Source organism: Balaenoptera ricei, chromosome 13 (genome assembly GCF_028023285.1).
Source record: "Balaenoptera ricei isolate mBalRic1 chromosome 13, mBalRic1.hap2, whole genome shotgun sequence".
Classification (NCBI taxonomy): Eukaryota; Metazoa; Chordata; class Mammalia; order Artiodactyla; family Balaenopteridae; genus Balaenoptera; species Balaenoptera ricei.
The window spans coordinates 47,918,495-47,936,033 of NC_082651.1; the positions used below are offsets into that span (position 1 = coordinate 47,918,495).

The following is a 17,539-nucleotide window of genomic DNA, read 5'->3' on the forward strand; positions in this document are numbered from 1 at the left end:
CTCCAAACTTATTTTTACAGGGACTGGGACAGAAGTGGGTGTGGTGGTGGTGAAGAACACAGGCAGAAAGGTTAGTGGTAAGAAAAGGGAAAAGAAAGACAAACAATTGTATCTGAAGTTATGCTACTGACTTAAGTAGTATAAACCACACTAACAAGCCTTATTTAATGAAACACACACACAGACACACACATACACAAAATCACTACCTTTTTACCACAATATGTTTGAGGTTTATAATTAATCATTTGTTAAATCATTTGGGTGAGTGAAAAAAAATTTGTATTTTCTTTAGAAAAATGAATGAAAATATTACATAAGCAATTAACAACATCAATTTGCATTACAAATGTTGCCTGCTATTGCAGTAGTTGAAATTATGCAAATCTTTACTGTAAAATCCTCATGGGAGTTTTAAGATACTATCACTATCAAAATGCACTGTAAATGAATCTGCCCTGCCCATATTCCTGCTTAAGAGTTGTCTTGTCATAAAGAAACAAAAGGAAAAGCCCTTCTTCTGAGCCATATGAAGATTTAAATTTAGTTAACTTTTTGGTTTTCAATACATCTAGAGATGACTGGAATATGATGTCACAAAAGTTTTCATGCCTCTAATATTCAGAATCTACGAAAAGGATAATATTTTTTCTCTTTTTGAGTGGTTTGTCCTCAGCATATTAGCTCAATCACGGCTAAGAAAACAAAGAGAGCCCCTAAAAATAAAAGCTTTTTAGTAAAGAACTGAGAAAGATGGTGTTGTTTGTTTGTTTTTAGGACTATCATCCTCCCATCAACATAGGCTGCAAACTTTAAGGCTACTTAATCACACTCCCACAATCTCAAAGCTGAGCATTTTTCAGAGATTTCAGAATTCCTTAGAACTTGCCAATTTAAAAACAAAAACCCAAGATACCACTGACATCAACTGTATCAATAATATGCAATATTATTTAAAATATCTTTTAAATAAATAGTATATTCTACATACGTTCATTCTCTGCTTCCATCAATAACAATATTAATATTTGTTGGGCGTTAACTATGTGTCAATACTATGTGAAAAGCACTGGTGAATTATCTCATTTATTCCTCACACTATAGTATGAGGTAGGAATGATTATCTTCATTTTACAGATGAAGAAATAAAAGCTTAAAGAGGTTAAATAATCCCTCACGGTAGTATAACTAGTAAGCGGTGAGTCAGTCACAAGCTAATAAAATATTTGAAGAATGTCCTATCGCAGAAATAATTGACATCAAATATTAGAATTACAAGAATCTTCCCTAAAAGTTTTCTGAAACTTCCACAACAATTTGGGAGAAAAAAAGATGCTTACGAGCTAAGATGAAGAAAGTATACCCAGGCTTTCCTGGTGGTGCAGTGGTTAAGAATCCTCCTGCAATGAAGGGGACACGGGTTCGAACCTGGGTCCGGGAAGATCCCACATGCTGCGGAGCAACGAAGCCTGTGTGCCACAACTACTGAGCCTGCACTCTAGAGCCCGCGAGCCACAACTGCTGAAGCCCGCGCCTAGAGCCCGTGCTCCGCAACAAGAGAAGCCACTGCAATGAGAAGCCCGTGCACCACAATGAAGAGTAGCCCCTGCTCTCGGCAACGAAGACCCAATGCAGCCCCCACCTAAAAAAAAAAAAAAGTATAACCAACAAAAATGCCAAGAAGTGAATTTGTTTCAATATTAATGTACATAGTGGTAAAAATGTGGTAAACAATGAAAATAAACAGCAAAATATCTTTATACCTAAGTCGACCACCCTCAAAAGGCCAGACTGCCAAAAGTGACAACCAAATTATCTGTCTTCCCTGGTTTCAATATAAGGATGAGTCACAAAAGTACCAATATACTATATATAAGGTAAATGACAATGTGAGCAGCAATATATATTCACTCTTCAATGAATGTTGCTAAACAGCAATAAAAGTTATTACTTTACAGAATCTGGTTTTCAAAAATTCCTAAGAAAGAGCTTTTCTTTCATTGTATATTTTAACCTTCTATGCAAATCCATAAGGTATTTTACTTATTTGTACAGTTTCACAGTAAAAATTGAAGATAAATAAAAACATTAGAAACTGTTTTACCTTTAACTTGTAGTATCAACTGACCATATTTGAGAGTTTACTAGCTATTTTTCCCAGAAGGTACTTCAACTTGAAATTGAATAAATGACACTGGATAACTGTTGATAAAAAGGCCATGAAACAGAAGCAGCAATGAGGGCAGATGCATTAGCCCTCAGAAAACCATTTTTTCCCCTTTTTACCCTCTGCTCTTACATAGCTGCAGAATAAATTAGCCACGCTAAATTTCCACCCTAATATCCCTGAAACTTTACATTGAAAATAGAATCTAAAAGCAGAAACTACTTCACTTTCATGCCCCTTCACTAAAATCTTGCTTACATTCACAGTATTGTCTACAGATAATCCCTGGACCTTCTGTTTTCTTTCTCAACTGCTTGCTCAGGGGCCTCTTTTGAATTTCTCTATTACTATTGATGCTTTCTCATCAGCCTGTCAATGTTCAAGAATCTTTCATCCTCAAACAAATCAGAGCAAAACAAAACAAACCCCTCCCTTCTGTGCCCTTTTAGCTCACCTCCTCCTCCTCACCACCAAGCTTCTTGAAAGGGCCTTATTTATTCGCTATCTCTACTTCCTAACCTCCTATACTCACTCCTCAGCCCAGCACAATGTGGCTTCACCCTACCACTCCACTGAAACTGCTCTTCCAAGAGGTACTTTACTTGAGCTCAAAAGACTAGAAAGGTTGTGCAGGCACAGGCCTCTTTTGTTGACCACTGCGTCCTCGGGGCCTGGCTCACAGTAGGAACTGCATACACTACTTTTGTTCTTGCTGGGGCATTTGGTCCACTGACCCTCTTGAGCTGCCACCTCCTCCATGCCCCCGCTGGATTTCTTATAACCCTAGCTCTGGTCTCCTTGTGCTCACCCAAAAAAGTTAGGAAATACCTAAGTTCAATCAAGGTAAGTAAGTGTGATTTGAGAGAGGCTGGTCTGAAATATGACACATGTGAAAGAAAACAAATCCAATCATTTTGCTGCAATCTGTCTGAGGAAAGAATGTGTGGAGAGGAACAGTACTCACATGCAGCTATGGGAAAAAAAACAGCCAAAGGACAAAAATTTGTTCGTGTGTTTTTAATAGACCAAATAACATAAATACCTGCTTCAATCTGAGGCCGTTTCTCCGCCTAAGTGGAGGTGTCAGCCGGTGTCACCCGGTGTCACCAGAGCGTGATACTACTCTGGGCAGTCAACTAATTTCCCTTGCTCTTGTTCTCTGCTCCCAGCAACTTTCTTCAGTACTCCATGTAAATCTTCCCACAGATTTTGCTATCAGCTGACATGAACAGCTGACATACTTTGAAAGAAATTTCTTGCTGTAAAGTTTTAAATTAGCATTCTGGTCAAGACTGGTAAGTTAAACCTCAAGGGCCCAGGGTATTCTGGGAAAAACAAACCAACCAACCCCAAAACCATACTTTGTGGGCTTTCAAAACTAAAGACATCATTTTAGTCTGTAACTAAAATCTGTACACCTTGTGAAGCTCTTGGCAGCTGCCCTTCTCCTGACAGTGTTACTCTCTGTATCATAACACCCACCATGAGAGCAACTCACCTTTTGGAGGAAAAAGCATCTAGCTAAAGTTATAAAACTGCAACCAAATGCAGTTAGAATTCAATTATCTGAGCTAATGAGAAAGAAAGCAATGTCCTAGATAATCTAAAACTCACAAATTTGGCCTTAAACTATGACCTATGTAACAGAAGATTTACCTCACAAATGATGTCTTTCCCAAGTACTATTAGTTTTACTTTAATTTGTTCCCTGACCACCCATCAATTGAGAAGATGACCCAGAGACACATGAGGTAACAGAAGGAAACCAGACAATGAACCAGGCTTAGAAATAGTCATAAATTATCCACAGACAATAACATAAATGGCATTCTTGGGGTAAATTATCATAAAACAAAAGCTTTGTATATCTGAAAAATCAAATGTAAACACATTCCAAAACAGTGCTCATGAGTGTGTGTGTGTCTTGTGTGTGTGTGTGTGTGATATACAGGTACTACCACAAGTGGATCTACCTGTACTGATAACTTCATGGAAACTATGGAAGGAATTCCCATTACAAACAAATTTCTAGCTAGTTGACCTTTTAATGGTGTTATTGCTTGGTTTAAAGTTTTACTTTCTCCTAAGAGGTAGAAAGACTAAAGGGTAAAAAGGAAAAAAAACAAAAAACAAAAAACAGACATTTATTATTTACAATGTACTATTATACCTTTGGTTACAAATGACTTGAGAATTAGCCTATTGTATAAAGCAGAATTTTTCAAAAATTTCCCCTCTGTAACTCACAGTAGAAATATATACATTAAAAAAAAGGGGCTTCCCTGGTGGCACAGTGGTTGAGAATCTCCCTGCCAATGCAGGGGACACAGGTTCGAGCCCTGGTCTGGGAAGATCCCACATGCCGCGGAGCAACTAGGCCCGTGAGCCAGTTACTGAGCCTGCGCGTCTGGAGCCTGTGCTCCGCAACAAGAGAGGCCGCGATAGTGAGAGGCCCGCGCACCGCGATGAAGAGTGGCCCCCGCTTGCCGCAACTAGAGAAAGCCCTTGCACAGAAACAGAAGACCCAACACAGCCATAAATAAATTAAAAAAAAAAAAAAGTTTCAGTATTTACTGTTACTCTGTGTACTCTTGATATTTTTAGTTCTATTGCATTTTTTCTTAAAAGCTGGTCATGATCCCCTATAGCGAATTTTACAAACCAGAAAGAGGTCATAACCCAAAGTGTAAAAAAAAAAAAAAAAAAAAAGTCTGACAAAAAGGATACTAAGGAGTTTAGAGAAAATGACCAAAATTAACCTCAATTTCCCCCTAATATAGTTTGTATCACTGAAGTTAGGAAAAGGCAGTGGGTAGTTCCATACTGGTACTGTGAACAATGTCAGGTAATTAAACAAAATAAAAACAAACTGTGAAATTTGTCCATAGTTTTTACCTTTAAATTATGTAAGCAGTACAATTTAGGGCAACTTAAAACTTCTGCAGTATTTCTGGGTATTTTCTAAGGCACTGACTCTCCTATGATCAGATTTATAAGAATAACTCATTTTCCAGTCTTGGGGCCATTGCTTAAAGTCTATATAAGAAGAAAAAAAAAAATCAAAATATTTCTGTCTAAAATCTTAGCACAGAATTTGTGTTGGTTATGTCATTATGTCTACAACAATGACAAGAACTGTTTGCATCCATTAATTCTGTTCAAGTTTAATTCACCTCACAATAATACTATCATTCTCCTTCCTTCTGATTCACTTCCTCTAAATCCAATTATTGCTTCCAGCATATAAGAAGAGGAAACAGAGCTTCTTTTAAAACAAAGAACTCCTTGATCTGGTGCATTCAAGGACAAAATGCATTCTTAAATTATGTTATTTGAATGAACCAAGTAATTTGATAAAATCAAAGTATTCCCTTTCTCTTTAAAGAATTTTACATAAAAGTAATAAATAAAAAATATTATTTATTTTTCAAATTCATACTACCCTCAATCTAGGAAGCAAGCCACTTTAAAGATAAAATTAAAGATACTACTGGTGGGAGTATATATTGGTTCACATATTCCAGGCAATTTAGTAATATATCAGAAATTTTATAATGCATATTCTTTTGACTAAGCAATTTCATCTGCAAGAATGTATTCCACAGATGCATTCATATAAGTATGCAAAGATATTTCCACAAAATGTTAATTCCTGCATTGTTTGTTTTTAAAGAAGCAACTGAAAACGACTTAAATATCTATCAATAAGGAATTAGGGTAAATAGAAACTGTAACCATTTTTTAAAAAGATAAAGCTATACTGCTAATAGGGAAAGGTGTCTAAAACACATTTTTAAATGAAAAAGCCTTTCTGAAGAGGCATTCTCTCTTGATTCTCCTCCTACCTATCATATCCTTTCTTTCTCCTCCTTCAGTGTATCTGCTTCTTCTGCTTGCCTCATAAATGTCCATGTTCCCCAGGCCTTGGCTTCCTCATATTCTTATCCCTGAGAGATCTCTTCCCCATTTTGTTTGATATTGTATGTTCACTATGGCCAAACCTCTATCTATCTGTGGCTGCCCAACCTCTGCCTACCCAACTGCCTTTCTGAATCTCTCTACCTGGATGTCCCAAGTACAACTCATATCCTCCAATTCCAAAACTGAAGTCAACCTCTACTCAAAGAACAAACAGAAACCACTCGTTCTTATAACATTCTGAGCTCTAAGTCCGGAAATCTGAGTGTTACCTCTGACTGCTCCCTCTTTGCCATCTCCCTCCCTCAAATTAAATGAACCACAAATTAAGTCCTTAACAACTCTTACTGTATTTAATATCCCACGACCAATATCGTATTTCAGGGCCTCCTTATTTTTGGCCAGGATTCCTGTAGTCCACTTGAAACTCCTTATCTTAGCCATATAGCCAAGACACTCCCTCTTCCCTCCAGCCAGACAACACTACCCCCTGGGTTCTCCACTGGCACTATGTTACCTCTAGGCTGTCACATACGCCACTTCTTCTAATTTACTATTCTTATCTGTCCAGAAAACCCATTTACTAAGCCTTCAAAACCCTATTCAGGCATAGAGTTTTTCTGTGAAGTGATATCACCAATATTTATCAAGTTATTATGTGATAGGAACTGTGCAAGGTACTTACTCGTACACTATCCAATTTAATCTCAAACATCCATTTTTAGAAAAAGGAACAGGCTCAGAGAGGTCAAAAAATCTGCTCAAGGTCCCACAAAGAGTTATGCAGCAGGATTCTAACATTAAAAAAATCAGTGTTCTTTTCATTATGTCAGGTTGCATGTCTGAATTAATTCTTCTTTATATCTATCTCTTTTATTACATTTAACAAAGTGAATCAAATTTATTTCCATGTTTTTCTCCTCTAGTAGGCTATAAACCAATGCGTCTCAATCTTAGCTTTGTATTAAGTATTTTTTTAATAGAATAGGTGGGCCTGAATATCTGTATTTAAAAAAAAAGTTTCAAAGATAATTCTGATGGTTAGCGAAGGTTAAGAACCACTGTGTTAAGCTTCCAGAGAATATAAATATTACTGGACTTCATAACTCTGGGGATAACATAAACATCTCTAAACTTCACTGCTGAACTCATTAATATAGGTAAATCAATGAAATAGTACCTTTTCTTATAAAAAAAGTTTTCCCTTACTTACAGTGATTTGATTGTACAAATATTTCTTAAAGTTCTGTCAGTACACATACATGAGAATATCACTACAAAATTTAACTCTCTTAAGATTTCAAAAACAAGGAGTTCACGATAAATTAGTACTTTTCTTAAAAATGAATATTGGAAAAGTTCCTTAAAGGATCAAATTTAAATTACTGCACTAATCCTTGAAACATTTATAATTATCTATATAATTTAAATGTTATAGAATTCTTGGGAAAAAAACCCCCACATTTAAAAAATTAATCACAGTTTCACTTGCAGCTGAACACTAAGAAATGAATATGTGAATAGCAGCAACAACAGAAACTTTTCTCCACCTCCAGAAACCAAGGTCACTGGTTATCTGATAAAAATCTGTACATTTTATTCAGGTGTAACACTTGTACTGTGCTTCAAGTAAACTTCTGAAACTTAATGAGACAGAATGCTATCATCTGCTGGCTCATTATGATATAGAGGAATGAGTCTGAAATATGGAAAGGAGTAAGAAGAAATCATGATTTAACTACAAGTAAAAAGTAATGAATAGTCAAACATTCTGTTTGGTTTTAGCTAAGAGAAAATTTGAATTTGATACCTGAATCTCTTGTATAATTTTTTTTTTTTAAGGAACAAAGATGCTATTAAAAATATTCAATGTAAAAAGAGTTAGGGAGTTCCCTGGTGGCCTAGTAGTTAGGATTCTGGGCTGTCGCTGCCATGACCCGGGTTAGATCCCTGGGGGGAGAACTGAGATTCCCACAAACTGTGTAGCATGGCCAAAAAAAAAAAAAAAAGAGAGAGAGAGAGTTAAATTATTTCTTAATGATAGGTTCATTACTTTTTATAAATAGCTACTAAAAATGAAAGCTTTAAGAGAGAAAATTAATCAATGCTTCAGATTTTGAGTGTTGCTACAGCAGACGTGTTTTATCTGCAAATACTCCAGGTCAACATTTCTGCATGCTCACAATAAACAATTATTATGAGAGATGATAAACCACAGCAAAACAGAAAATACTACAAAACATAAGCAATGACCAAGAAGAAAACAACAACAAAAATGTCCACTTGGGAGGGTGGGTGAGGCAGAAATGTTATTCACTTCATCCATTTAAAAAACTGTGGTCTCATTAAGATGTATACAAATATTAAAGATCCTACTCCTAGAAGTCTTACTTTGAAAAGTATCATTGGAAGTCAGCATTTAAAGAATAAGAAGATATGACTTAGAATGATTTCTATTACCTAAACACAGAATTGTTAATAAAACTGAAACAGCAATGTAGGGTTTTTACATTATTAAGTTTATTGTTAGGTACTTTACCTTTTTTTTTCTTCTGCTCATGTCTTATTTTCTAACTGCTGAGTACTGTTTATAAAATTGAAAGCTCTTGTTACTTGTACAGTATACCATCACATCATAAGCAAATTGGGGTAGTTTGACCTTTTCCTTTCCAATTCTTATGTCTCTTTTTCCTTATTGATTGTGTTGGCTAATGCCTCCAATACCAGATTTAGTAGTAGTGGTGATAGCAGGCATCTAGTATTTCCCCTTAATTAGGATACTGAACTAAGGTACTGATTTTTGGTTTGAGGTATATATGTTTTATCATATTACAGAATTTTCTAGTAATTCTTATTTTAAGTTGCTTTGTTTAAAAAAAATCAGAAAATGGGTTTTTAAAGTGACTTTTCAGTATTTATGGAGATAATTACATAATTTTTCCTTAGATCTACTAATATAGCAAAAATACCAATACTTATTCATAAATATTCCCAGCGTGTTTGATGTTAGGGAAGCCCAGTTTGTTTTCTATTGCAGGAAAAAGGTATGTTTCCAAATAATCAAATAAGAATTGTCTTAGATTATCTACTCAAATACATATAAGTCAAACAGAAGTATTTAACTTATTTGATCCAACTTACTCCTTACTTTCACTTTTACAAGTAGGATTCAAAACAAACTGATATTTTCTTGTAAGTACTGAACATACTCAAATTAGTGGCATAAGTTCTTCCAGGTTTCATCTAGGCTCTGTTCTTACTCAACTCTCCCTCAAACAATCTCATCCACCTAAGGTTTAATTAGTACATTCTAGAACTCCCAGATTTTTCCCTGCAGCCCAGCCCTCAAACCTGAAACCCAGTCCAGCCAAGCCAATTCTCTACAGTTCTCTCCACTTGAGGTCCTCAAAGACCTGGAACTGGGCTTAAGAAGAACAGAACCCAAGCTTTTCTTCCTCAAACTTGGTCCTCATCCAGAGCTCTCTAACCCTGGGCTGATGACCCCACTACCCACCCAGTCACTAAGCCAGAAACTTCAGAGCCATTCTTGACAAAGCTCCCCACCCTCCACTATCTCTAAAGAATTATTTTTATCTCATGAATCTCTCAACTTTGGAATACCTGTACCTCCTTCCAACTCCCCTGACTCCATTCTGGTGTAAGCTTCCATTATCTAAACTAGTCTCCCTGATTAGTATTCAATCATGCCCAACCCAAGTAATCTTTTAAAAAGTCAATCTGGGCTTCCCTGGTGGCGCAGTGGTTAAGAATCTGCCTGCCATTGCAGGGGACACGGGTTTGAGATCCCACATGCCGTGGAGCAACTAAGCCCGTGTGCCACAACTACTGGCCCACGCGCCACAACTACTGAAGCCTGCGCGCCTAGAGCCTGTGCTCCGCAACAAGAGAAGCCACCGCAATGAAGGGCCCGTGCACTGCAATGAAGAGTAGCCCCCGGGGCTCACTGCAACTAGAGAAAGCCCGAGCACAGCAATGAAGACCCAATGCAGCCAAAAATAAATAAATAAAATAAATGTAAATATATATATATATAGAAATATCTCATAAACAATCACAACAAATAAACTTAAAAAAAAAGCCAATCTGTTCACATCAATCCCCTGCTTGTGATAAAGATTTTTAAAAAATCTTTAATAAAGTCTAAGCCATTCCCATCTCTCCATCACAGATTCCTTCTCCCTTCCCCTATTGTTCTCAATGCTCTAAACTAGGCCTTCTTTCAGTTTTTGAAAGTCAGACAATAACATTCTTTTGTGCCACAAGGCCTTTGCACCTACAATCCTATTGCATAAAACATGCCCACACATGCTTCAATTCTTAGAAGAAGTATCAATTCCTCAAGTAAGTTTCCTAACACCCTCCCCCAATTCCTACTACACATATTTCCTTCAGAGCATAAGAACTGCAATAAGTTATAGTTTGTAATAAAAAACATAATTTGAAAAATGAGCAAACTGAGTATACTGGGAAAAACACACTGACAGGCTTAAATGTAGGAAGTAATTTTAAGAAAACTATTAACTACTTTCTAGAACAATGAAGTTATCTTGCATTTCTTTTCCATAGGTAAAAATGTCATACTCTAGAGTAGCACTGTCCAATCAAAATACAATAAAGCCACATATACAATTTAAAATTTCCCAGTAGCCAATTAAAAAGGAGGTGAAATTAATTTAATATACGTTACTTAACCCAAAGTATCAAAATATTATTATTTTAACATGTAATCAATGTGAAATCTATATTTTACATTAGTTTTTGAAATCTAGTGTGTATTTTATACTTAATGCACACCTTACTTTGGACTAGCTTTATTTCAAGTGGCACATGTGGCCACTGGCTTCCGTATTGCACAACATAGCTCTAGAAAATAATATCCTATTTCTTGTACTTAAATAGCTTGCTAACAGAATCAGAGCTATTTTTAAAAGAGCATGACATTAAACAATTTTAACCTCTATCAACAAGGACATGTCTCACGTTTAAACCCTTCAAAAAATTTTAAATTATGCAAACATTCCACGCTGCTGAAAAGCCTAAATTCAAAATAAAAATTCAGGTAAACAATTTTAAAACTGCGTATTTATTGACCATCTGAGCAGATTACAGGAAGATGGGTGCTCCCGACTATTGCTAGTAGGAGTGATTTTATTACAACCTCTTAGAAAGCAATTGGCTTTCCCTTTGATTTAGTAACTCCACTTCTAAGACTCAGTCCTATGGAAATAACCAAATTACCTACAAACTTGTTCACCGAGATGCAATATGATTCATTCATATATGTATGTGTGTATGAAACTCGTATATCCATAGGGAAAAAAACAAAACTAAATGTAAACCAAAATGTTCAGTTATCTTTTTGTAGTGTGATGACTAATGACATATTTTTCTATTATTCCTTTAAATATATATATTTATTGAGTGCTACTCTGTCCCAAGTGTTAAAACAGATGGATATTTGCCACTAAGAGGCATACCAGTTTTCTTTACACTTTCCACATTTTCCAAATTTTCTATAGTAAAAGTGTATTACCCTTTCATAATTTTAATAACCAGAAGAATATGGAGTGAATGCTGATTTGGCCAAGTCAGCTGTAAAGGGATATTTTTGAGTCAACTGGGGAAGAATTTGAATATGGCCTTGAATATTAGTTTAGATGAAAATTTCTTGAAGTGGTAAGGGAGTCTAACTGACTAAATCAAAACAACCTACAAAACAGTCTGTATGATAAAATTTCATTCTGGTAAAAAGTACACATACATAAATATATGTGTGGAAAGATATGCACTGAACTGTTTGCAGTGGGATTCCTGGGTAATGGGAATGTAATTTTTTTTTTGATTGACTATTTTCTACGATGCTTCTGTATGCTTCTGTAATAAGACTTAAAAAATTAAACTATACACACACACACACACACATGCACGCACCTTACTGAGCATCTGCTACATACGACAGGTTCTATAAGGGGTAGGACTGAGTAATGGAGCCACAACTTAAAGAAACTTATAATTAATTATGAGGACCAATACAGGAAGACAGTAAAAGTAATTAATACAAGGCAGAATATAAACACCAAATAAAGTAAAATGTGGTTTTAAAGATTCTAAGAAAAAGATCTCACTTGACTGGAAAGAGTGGTGAAAATGAGAAAAAAAAAAACTTCATTAAAGAGAATTTGAAATGCGAAGGATTTTAATTAACAGAGGAAACGGCAGGCACTAAAGATAAAGCATGGGGCAACTGTCAAAGAGCAGGAAGTCACATCACAGAGTTTGGCTGGAATGTAGGATATATGAAGCGAGTAGGCAGTATGCTGGGAAAGTAGGCTGTGTGGGCCTTGACTTTTCAGAAGGGAGTATGTACCTCTGAGTTTTTTGAGTTTAGCAATGGGGAAAATCTTAGAGGTTCCAATTCTAGTAACTGTCCTACCACTTCTCATCATCTCTATTGCTACCATCTTGGTTCAAGCCACTACTATCATCTATTTATTTTTAACTTTTGATGTATTATTTATTTATTGAAATACAGTTTATGTACAATATTGTTAGTTTCAGGGGTACTACATACAGATTTGACATTTGTATTCATTACAAAATGATCATTTAGCTGTATTAGTCACCAACTCCTAATGAAATCTTCCTGCTTCCACTCTTGCACTCCTATAATCTACTTACTGTACAGCAGTAAGATCTGTCTGTACAGCCAGACAGATCCTTTTAAAAGATAGATTATGTCACATCTCTACTCAAAAACCCTGCAATAGCTTCCCATCTCACACAGTAAAAAACCAAAGACATTAGAATTTCTACGAAGCCCTACAACACTGCCCTCTCACACTCTAAATCTCTGATTCCAATACACATACACAAACATGCATGTGCACACACATATACAAATGCCAAGAAAGTGAAGCTCTATAAGGGCTATTTTTTTTTTTTTAATTTGATCATTTCAGTGACCCTAGCACCTAGAACAGGGCCTGACATATAGTGAGTGCTCAATAGGTATCTGCTGTATGAATGAAAGGAAGAAAACACCATGATGTTAGTAGATATTTAATTGAAATGGTTCGTGGCATATTGTAAATATTTACATAAATAGAACATGCAGTGAATTTATTCTAATTTACTACTTAATTTTCCTCTGGAAACTACTCACCAAAATAGTGCTTGTAAATTAAGCTTTGAGCATACAGACAACCTTTAAGTTAGTTATTTGGAATAGGGGTGGTGGTGACTGAGGAATGATAAGGATGGAGTCTTAAATCTCCTATTTTTCCTCTTTTTTCACTTTTCCCAAACTCCTTACTTCCCTGCTTCTTCCCCACATATAGTGTCTTCCTTTTCTCTTTCCCAGGGAATACATCTAATTGAGACCTATAAGTCCTACCCTAGGCTAAGGCCAGAAATAGAAATTAGAAGTGTGATACAGGGCTGTTGAGATGGTTGGCAGCAATTAGAGAAGAGCCCAGGCAAGGGAAGTTACTGCAGAGGACCCTTGGGAGGGCAACAATTCTTAATTCAAATGTTTTCAAATTAAAAGCTCCTTGTATTTTAAAAGGAAATCAACACAAAATAACACTAACTCCTTCCTGTCCTCTTTTAAAATATACACTGCTGAAAGATGAGAGTGATCCTTTGTTTTTAAATGAAAAACCTGAACTTTGTATTTTATTATGATTTCAAGCATACAACAAAGTTTAGAAAAATACATACAGTGAATGATCAAGTGCACACCACCTGGCTGTGTTATATCTTAATCTTTACCAAATCTGCTTCAGATTTATTTTAAAGACAGTACAGTTATGGCTGAAAAACCATGGACTCTTCCTAGATCCCTTATTCCTCTCCAGTTCTCCAGAGGTAACTTTAACTGATTTGGAATTTATCATTCCAATGCATGTTTTCATACTTTTGCTACATATTATACGATTCCCATAAAATATATCGTATTGGCATGTTTTAAAAACTACATAAAGAGTATATAAATATGAAAAATAAAACTGTCATATCTTGGCTCTGTCACCAGCTGTTTGACCTCAGGCAAGTTACTTAACATCTCTGTGCCTAAGTTTCCTTTCTGAAAAGTGGGGATACCACCTCCTAGCTTACAGGGTTGTTGTGAGGACTAAATGAGTTAATATATTGCATATAAATCACTTAGAAAAGTATCTTGCTGGGAATTCCCTGGCGATGCAGTGGTTAGGACTCTGAACTTTCAATGCCGAGGGCTTGGGTTCAATCCTTGGCCAGGGAACTAAGATCCCGCAAGCCGCATGGCACAGCCAAAAAAAAAAAAAGAAAAGTATCTTGCTCACAGGAAGTAGTGTATACCAGTGTTAGTAACTATCATATAAAGTTGCAAAAGAACCTGTGACTGTGTGTGTACATGTATGTATGCGTGTATATATATACTGATTGAGAAAAGATTAATTACCAAAGTGAAATGTATATATACTCCACATAACACCAGATAGTTCCAAAATTGTGTAGAAACCAGAAATACTTATAAATTTCAGGCTGGAAAGGTTCACTAGCCTACTTGAAGAGGAATTGAAAGTGCTAAGCATAGAGAGAAAAGGGTATTTTTTAACTTACAAATTGTAGGTAAAATTAAATAAGAATATCAACGTTTGGTTTAAATAATGTATGACTGTTTAAAAATGCCTAAAAATTTAATGTCCTCCTTTTATGAGTTTTTGGGGGTAGGCTTGGGAGAGAAGGGGTAATCCCTCAATGAGATGCTATTCAAAGACTTCTTAGATTGTTAAGGGAGGCACGTTAGAATTTCACACAAAATAAAACATTATTTGATAAATTTCACTATTTTCCTGAACAAGTTTTTAACTTACTGTAAGTAGAAAAAAAATGAGAATTTAAAATGATGTTTTAAAATAGGATTCACCTAGATTACAAGATTTTCGTAGACAATTGGATTCTGCAAAATTTATCAATGCAACTGTGGATACATTTTCTTTGCTTTGATTATAGGATTATTTTTATAACAGTCTCTAGGTCAAAAGACCAGAAAACACTAAAATTTAATGTCCTACATATTATGTGAATATCTATACTTTTAATAGATATCTAGAAAAGGGTGTCTATGCCTTGAAGATTAATGAATATAATGATACATAAACAGAGGAATTCGATCTAATGAGCATTTAATAGGTAACATTTACTTGCCTAGATGTTTTACACAGGATCTGCTTTTTAATACATGTGAAATATCATCGTGGACAAAATTTAGAAGACTGCCATACATACTTTGTTTAAACACATCTACTTCTGCAAAGAGTTAAAAATGAGTACTACAAAAGCCAATATTTAAGTTGGCAAAGCATATAAAATGTAGAGAAACTGTGTAGATTATGCCAACACAATAGCGTTGAAACAGTTGTTTCCCTTAGAGTTTAGCATATATCCATGTCTAAAAGTTAACAGAAAGCAACAATTAAATGTAACATCAAGGATTAGACTGTCTCTCCCTCCCATCCTACCAAAAAAACTAAAACGTAGCTGGTGAAAGGGAAGATTAAAGTTCAAAAGTAAAGTTTTACTTTTCTTCTCCTAAAGTGAGAACTTTGAAACGGAACTACTGATTTTGTTTCATTTGCTCCCTAGTAAAATATTTCCATGAAGGGGTTAGTCCTTCCCTCGGCCCCAAAAGAAGATTCAGTGGGAAACCAAGCTGTAACTTGAATTAACCAACAAGAGAAAAACCTAGTCATTCTCAGCACTTTCCTAATGGTGAAAGGATCCTACCACCGTTCACCCTATACTCCGTCCCCTGCCCAAGCAAGACGTAGCACGTGCCAAACAGGACACTTAAAGTATAATGGTCCAACTTTTCGCACGCAGTCTGGGGAGGGGACGCAGACTATTTCTTGAGGAGTGCAAGAAGGGAGCAGAAAAGGTCCTCTCAGGAAGGGATGAAGGACCTTTGGTGCCGTCTCCTTTGCCTGTTGGAGGACTCAAAATCCGCTTGCTTCAGAGACCCTAGGAAGCATCACATTCTGGTCGCGGCTGGCCTAGGGCCTGGGAGAAGCAGTCAGTGTTTACACCTGTCACGAGGGAGGGGGAGAGAGAAAGAGGAAGCCGGAGCAAAGCCCCAAACTTCTCAACAAGCTCCCGGGAGGGAGCGACCGGTGCGGAGCTGTAGGCAGGTGGAAGCTGCGGGGCAGGGCGAGACCGTGGCAGCCGGGGACGTTGGAAAGGCTCTCACTTCCCCGGCCGGTGCCCGGGATGGCAAGGAGGGGCCGTGTGCTTTGGGCGCCGCCGCCGGCGTCCCCGCACCCGCCGTGGAAAAGGACAGAGCCCGGAGCGCGCAGGCCCGCAGAGCCGGCACCGTCCCCGCAGCCCCCAGCTCCGCGGCAGGTGCCCCCGGCCCGGGCGAGGATCCGGCCGGTGGGCTGGGCCGGGTCCCCCATCCTCTTTCCCCCACGCGGCTAGGGGAGCGGAGCGGTGGCGCTTACCTGGCTCGTCCGGGGCGGCCTCGATGGGCATGGCTCAGGGGCCCGAGGAGGAACTGGCTCCCCGGGGAAGGACCGGTTATTCGGACGCGGAGCTGGTGAAAGCGGAAGGCAGGCTGCTCTCAGCCCTGTCAGCAAAGCAGCGCCATGGACGCCCACCCGGAGTTTCAGCGCTGCCGCGAGACCCCCATCCCATTACCCTCCGCCCTCTTCCGCCGCCGCCGCCGCCTCCACCTCCTCCTCCGCGGAGACCCCCCGCCCACTCCACACACTCTCCCATCATGCAGCGGGAGAACCGCTGCCGCCGACACGTCACTTCCGGGCGCAGGTGGCTAGGTCGGGGCCGGGCGCTAGTGGGTGCTGGGGGGTGGGGGGGAGGACACTCCGGGGAAATCAGTGTCACTGAACGCTTACCCCTGCGCAGGCGCCGTCGCTCAGAGCGCCGGCCGCCATTTTGGGTGCGGGCAAGCCGCCCTTTTTCTTGACTTCCTCGCGAGTCATCGAGCTGTGAGGGGAAAAGAAGTGCTCTCGCACTCCGGGATTCCTGAGGCAGCGCTCCAGGAGAGGGACAGGTGCTCCTTAGCCGGCTAACGTCAACGTTCAGCTCAGGACTGAGTTAAGTCTCTTGCTCTCCAAGTAAAAATTGCAAAGGTTTTGAAATACGGAACCCTATCTTCTCCACCAAAAAGCTGCTGGAGAGCACTTATCAGCTTGCCCTTTTCGCCCCGAAAAACGACTTTTTCGTTCACCAAGTCCCTTCCTCTTTCTAATTTAAGCTGACAGAAGAGGAAGCTGATATATTGAAATAACAAAGAAGAATGAAATCAAATTTAAAATGGAAACCAAGAGGGAAAGCAGCTGCCGAACTGACAAATCGTCTTCGAGACCAACAACAAAAAAATTGGGGGGTTTTGCTAACGTATTGAGACGGTGGTCATTTTTCATAGATGCTGCGGAA

General features: G+C 38.0%; 1 protein-coding gene across 3 annotated transcripts in view; it reads right to left on the reverse strand.

Moving 5' to 3' along the window:
* The window catches only part of AFTPH (aftiphilin), a 63,022-nt gene extending 46,215 nt beyond the window's left edge, over positions 1-16,807 (reverse strand). For 2 of the 3 annotated variants that reach the window (XM_059943199.1, XM_059943201.1), the window contains exon 1: positions 16,585-16,807. The gene's annotated coding sequence lies outside the window, so the exon portion shown is untranslated. The remainder of the gene's footprint in view (positions 1-16,584) is intronic. The other variant, XM_059943200.1, reaches the window with a different exon arrangement.
* Between the last annotated feature and the right edge of the window lie 732 nt (positions 16,808-17,539).